The sequence below is a fragment of the Apteryx rowi genome, unplaced genomic scaffold, assembly GCF_003343035.1.
Source record: "Apteryx rowi isolate R43461 unplaced genomic scaffold, aptRow1 scaffold_271, whole genome shotgun sequence".
NCBI lineage: Eukaryota > Metazoa > Chordata > Aves > Apterygiformes > Apterygidae > Apteryx > Apteryx rowi.
In genome coordinates, this window is record NW_020449097.1 from 1111484 (window position 1) to 1117762 (window position 6279).

Here is a 6279-nt window from a genome sequence, read left to right on the forward strand (position 1 = left end):
CTCTGGTTTTACAGTTGCTTTCTCATTTGCTTGCATTTTGTTCATGCGAATAGTCGTTTGAAAGCAATGGGATCAACTGTTTGCAGGATGTTAGGAAGTCTAGTCACATGACTGAGATGGGAAGACATGCAGGTTCATTTGGCAATGGTCAGAAAACATATGTTTTTTTCCTGAACATACATCAGGACCAGATTAGGAAAAAGTATTTCTGTGCTGTAACTTTAAGTTTAGACCAAGATTTTAACCAGCGCTCTCACAATCCTATGTCTATTGATTTAGCACTTGTTCAGAACAAGATAAAAAAAAAAAAAAACACTATCAGCATAGAAGTGTTCATTGTTTTGGGAGCTCCCAAACTTCATGTTTGTGGTCCTAAAGGATTGCTCTGCCTGCAGGGTATGGTAACCACTCACCCCTTTGGGAGTGGTCTCTGAGAGTCTATGGATTTATGAACATTATAGCCAGTGATCACAGGCAAATGCAGCCTGAGGAAGCCTGAGAAGACCCAGATCTGTGCTAATAGTTTATAAGCCTTTTCTTCCCACTACAGTTATTGGTGCAATTCTAATGAACTCCATTAGGATTGCTGAATACATTTCCTAGTTACTTAATTAATCACCTAACAAAGGAAGCGACTTGACCAAAGTCAGCAAACCCAAACATCTTCATGATTGCTCAGGCACGTAGCAGAATGAAGGAAAAAACTGTCCAAGTTTAAGGTTCTTCTAAAACAAAAACAGCTAAAATCACGTGAGTCATGAGAAAAAAGTTCAAGCCTCCCTTGTTCCAGGAATTCTGTGGAGCTATTTTTAAAACAGTGATAGGAGCAGTGCTCAGCGACAGGGTCTTGGGGTCATCACACACATCCTCATGGTGCTGTATTTTCATTCAGTGTAACTATGTCTTTATCACATGCCAGCCTTATGCTCAGATAGTGGGTTGAGACACTGAAGTATCTCTGCTTTTATAACTAATCCAAAGCTATGGAAAGCAGTCCGATGACAACACCAAAGTCAGAGAATTTCAACATCAATATGATGAGGATTATATCAAGCACAGTTATTATAATGTGTACTTTCAAAAATTATAAGGACAGCATTAATTTGGTAGGATAATTATCTTTGAGTAAATTCAGCCTGCAAACCTGCATAGACACACTCACTTGTGGAATTCACCTGAGGTACACAAGAAAAGGGAAGGGAAGCAAGAGCCTTTTGCTCTTGCACTTACAGAAGAAAGGAGTCATAATTTGGTGTCCTTTTCTCCAGAAACAAAATTGGCAAAAATTTATCTGGCAAGCTAAAAATGACTGCAAATGCCTCAGTGCTACTATACTTCAGGAAATATCATCTGCCATCTGACTGGATTTAACTAGCAGTGAAGATATAATTTAAGACTTGGATAACAAAACATGTCAGACTCCACAAGAGTCAGGACGCCAGACTTTCACTCTTTCAGCCATTTTTTAGTTTTGCAATGACCTAGAAAGAAACAACTTGTTGATATTATCATACTGATAATACAGTTCAAACTATGTAAATAGGAATGGCAGTATTCTGTCAAACTGAAGGTCTAACCAAGTCAGTATCCAGGGGCCAGTAATAGATGCTTTAGTAAAGTTTACAAGGCACAGAAGATTTTACAGTGAAACTTCTCCTGGTACATGCTTCCAGTTACTGAAGCTTAATCTCTTTTCTCAGAGACTGTGTGTCTTCGTACCAAAGAGGTAGGAATGCTCCTGACAGACATTTCTGTTATAAATTTGTCTTTGGAATCCATTTATCCTTTTGGCATTCAGAACCTCTAGGAACAATGACTTTCACTGTTTAATTCTGTATTGTGTGAGAATGTCCTCCCTCTTGTTTGCTTAAAAGTTCAGTGTGATAACTTTATTTTATTTACCTTTCAGTTCTTCTGTTATGAGAAATCCATGTACCAAAATTTGCTCTCAGATATTTTGAAGTCAGTAAATGTTGATATTATGATGTACCACCTCCACATCTATCCAACTTGCCCTGCTGTACTATGCACTATCAAACAACCTGTCAACATCCTGTTCATATAGTACAAGCAGATGATGGGCTTTTCAGGCTGGGTGCTTTTCAGGGAAATAGAGGCAGGAATTCAGTGGCTTTGAGGCACTGTTTCTGATCTTTGGACATAATAGATGATCACAAAGAATCTGTGACACTTTGTCCACTGAGCTCATAACTCTACCTATTTTCCCTCCATGGTGTCATTAAATGAACTATTGTTCATAGAAAGCCAAGCACAGTGCTATACAGAAGACAGGGTCTACTTACATACCCATTTCACTGACTATGATTTCACACAGAGTGGTGGCATGTGTTCAGAAGGATACATATTGTAGTCACACTGGAAAGTTTACTCAAAAAACAGATGTTTTACAGACACTATAAAAGAATTTGCCCCAAATAAGAATTTGCCCCAAATAAGCTTTACAGCCTAAGTGGGGGTGCACTAAACACTAAATCCTTTAACAGCAAAATAATTGCAAAGTAGGGTGTATGCTATGCTCGAAGGATATGAATAAATCCTGAAGGTTCAAGTAGAAGTCAGAGGGTGGTAAAAAGCAAGCTGTATGCCTGAGATGCAAAATAGAAAGGACAGTTGATTTCCTATCTCCAGAGTAAATCCTTATATATTGGCCTTATGTGAGGGTCAAGAGCTTGTTCAGTAATAATTACTGTTATGACTGCAGAGGGAAAATCCTGTTCTGTACCCCAAGGATTTCACAGCCTAATTGCACTTACAATCACTGGCAGCTTAGGCACCACATAAAATGGATTATGCCTGCACCCTAGTCCATTCTGGGAAATAGATCCAATTTGTTCCTTTTGCATGGTCACAGAGGTTTCATTCTCTGTGACATTACATCAGACCTGAGTTTGGCCTACGCAGGGGATCAGGAGTCTATGGCCAATACTCCCAACCCTCCTAGCACAAAAATGAGTTGGAAATAGGAAGGAAACAAGACTGCTGAAGTCAAGGGGAAGACCCTACAATATGAGGTAATGAATAAATAGACTACTGTTCCTCCCAGAGATGGGAGAAGATAATCAGTAGGAAATAGTGCTTCACAGGGTATGCAGAGTCAAGTGCTTTCCTGAAGCATCTCTCATATGAAGTATCCTTCATTCATGATTCAGCATAGCTCCTGCTGCACCACAGCTGTAGCTCTCCTTGACCTGCAGTATGTCTTCAACATTTGGGAACCACCCCAGCTGCACAACACTCACCAGCCTAGGGTGTTTAAGACACCCTAAAGTGTGTAGCCAGCAGGGGACTGGAGAAAGCAGACGCCGTCACTCTCACCAGCAGCCCTTGGTGACCACACCACATGGACCAGGTGGGATGCACAGCTGGTTCACACAAGCACAGCCTTTGGTAGAGGCATGAAGCACATCTTGAACTCATGGCTGGGGAAGAACCATCCGAACCACTTCAAGAACTGTTACACCCTGAGCAGCAACTCAGGCGAAGCAATGCTGAAGCAGCATCTCGTTCTCCTCAAAGGTCCATGTGGTGGATTCAAACATCCTCTCTGAGGACAGCAGAGGCTGGGTTGGGCAGACAGTGAGATATTCCTGGGAACTTTCCCCTCAGCCTGTCTCAATCTCATCATGATTTCTGCAGCCTGAGATTACAGATTTAGCAATATGTCTTGTCATAAAAACCTAGCAAAGACAGGGATTTCTAGTCCTATTTCCTATTGTTGTCAGGGAAAACTTCCTGGATAGGGACTTTTTACTTCAGCTTATTTATTTATTTTCCTTCAAGTGCAGCCTAAACCCTCCCTTCCTGTTGGGAACAACAGCTGCAGCATACAGCATCAGCTTGCCAAGCCTGAGAGACTGTTAAATATCATTTACCTTGGAGCAAGATGGTATCAAAAAGAACAACCATGTGGGCCTGACTATGAATTCATTACATAGCTGTGCTTAAGAGGAGGGGGATAAGTTGCAGTATCAGAGGCAAAAGAGGTACCACTTTTAAGCTAACACTTTGGGACCTGAAAGGACTGTCACATCTGAAAGCATTACTGAGACAAAAAGGGAAAGTTGGTTTCCTTGCTCAGAAAAGCGCTCTGAGCTTTCAAAGGTTGCAGATACAAAAGTATTCACCAGGGCAAGAAACTGATACTTCTTCTGTAGGTTAATGGGACATGGTGGCCCCAGAAGACCAAGTAATTGGCTGATGAAAGCCACAAGGCTGACACACAGACTTCCCAGCATACCTGCATTACCCCACAAATCTGGAGGAACGTGTATAAATACCACAGGCTATAGATAAAAAATACTTTCAGTTACTCTCTTGTTGCCTTCACCATTTGGCCTTTTTTGTTTTTTGGGGGTTTTTTTGTTTTTGTTTTTGACAGAAGAAAACGCTGTATCTAGAGGTTAGGAGAGAGTTCACACAAGCTGGAAATTAATGATTAATCACATTTTTTGTTCCTCCCTGCTCCCATCTTTCGCTCCCAGTTCCTTTGCTGCCTCTTCTCCCCTCCGGATGGTGGGATGAGGGGTCAAGGGGAGGCAGAGAGCACTGTGCTGCTCTTTGTTTAGTGCCCTCATCTCAGGCTTTTCAGGAAGCATTCTGGACTATGTGGAGCTAGACATGCTCTCTTCCCTTTCAAACCTCACATATTTCCCATTAATGATGAGTGGGAAAGGTCAGTGAGGGTCTCTTTGAGGGCCTGCTGGAGGGCAAGCACAAACCTTGGGAAATGGGTCCCAGGCTCTCCGAATTCTTGGGGTTTCCAGACTATTGAATAAACAAGGAGAAAAGTCTTAAGAAAAGTAAAGATATCAAGATGTTAAAGGAGGGGTTGCAGTCTGTGCTCTGTTCTGCCCGAGCATTAAATCTCCTATGTAACCTTGGTATATCACTCCCATTAATTTTAGTGCTAGGAAAGTGGCCCACAGAAGAACAAAGAAGACAGGTGCAGAAACATTAAAAAACATTGTGATGCTAAATGTTGCCAAGACAAACTTTGGCGCTTCACCCTCCCCCCAAACAAGGGGAGTTTTAAGAGCCAGGGTGCTTAGGACAGCCCTCCTTGCCGGTCGCAGGGCCATATTCCCTCTTGCTAAGCCTCTGTAGCTCTGTAAGTCTCGCAGGAGAGGATATTTGCTGCATGGTGACCCAGTTTCACAGGGGGACGTTGACTGCCCTCCTAGCATTTTCTTTAGTGTGGCAGATCCTCACCTAAGCATGGATTTGAGGCTTCTCAGTTTAGGAAGTCTTGTAACCACAGTGAGTATCCCAGCAAGTAGGCAGGTGCCATTTCAGCAACAGCCATTTCTTAAATAAACTGTTTGTTTTCACCCTAGATTTGTTTTCTGACCTTAGGCTGTGGATAGCTTTGTTACATGTGTTCAGAGCATCCTTGCCAGATAACCCCCCTGAAAAACCCTAAGACCGAGGCTATCTAGTTCAAGCGGCCTCAGGTACCCGGCTGCCCACCTCAGCCAGGAAGGCAGCTCCTCTGGGCTTGCGCAGAAGCAGGATTTTAGGCAAGGGAATGTATCCTCACCTTAAAATCTGCATGCCCGTGGCCTCACCACGGGTTTTGTCGTTAGGCAAGGCTTTGTGTGAGCACTCACTTACTCAGAGGTAACTAAATTACAGCCAGTGGGTTTTTTTTTTTTTGGCCTTCACGCTCGTACCTGTGGGCTCCCAGCCGTCGGGTTTTGCTCGTTGCTGATAAAACGCGGGGGGCGGCCTGCGCGCACGTGGCACAGCGGGAAGGGGCTGCGCGCCGGGAGCTCGCAGGCAGGCGGCCCACTGGGCTGCGCGCGCCGTCCTCGGCCGTCCAGGCCGCGCGGCATCCCGGGCAGCCTGGCCACGACGAATCTGTCTGCCCTAAAGCAGTGTTGCCCTGCAGAACTGAAGCCAGCGGAGCGGTGTCAGGGGGGGTTATTGTTATTTTTTTTCCTCTTTGTTTTTGTGCCTTGCTCTGCTCTGTCGCGCTGTGCGGGAGCCCGGAGCGTGGAAAGTGCTGGGCCGGGTCGCGCGCCGCCTCTGCACGCAGCCACGAGCCGCCGCTTGGCCTGCGCGGGCGGGCGAGCCGCCGCTCTTCCCATCCTTCGGCTGCTAAATACCTGCTGCGAGCCAAGGCCGCTGCATGGATTTCTGGCAGGAGGTCACTGGGATGATTTCGCAGAAATATCTTGCGACAGTTCTGCAAAACAGGATGAGCCTCAGCCCGAATTTCATGTTTTTTTCCGCTTCCATTCCGACGGCTGCGGTGGTTAA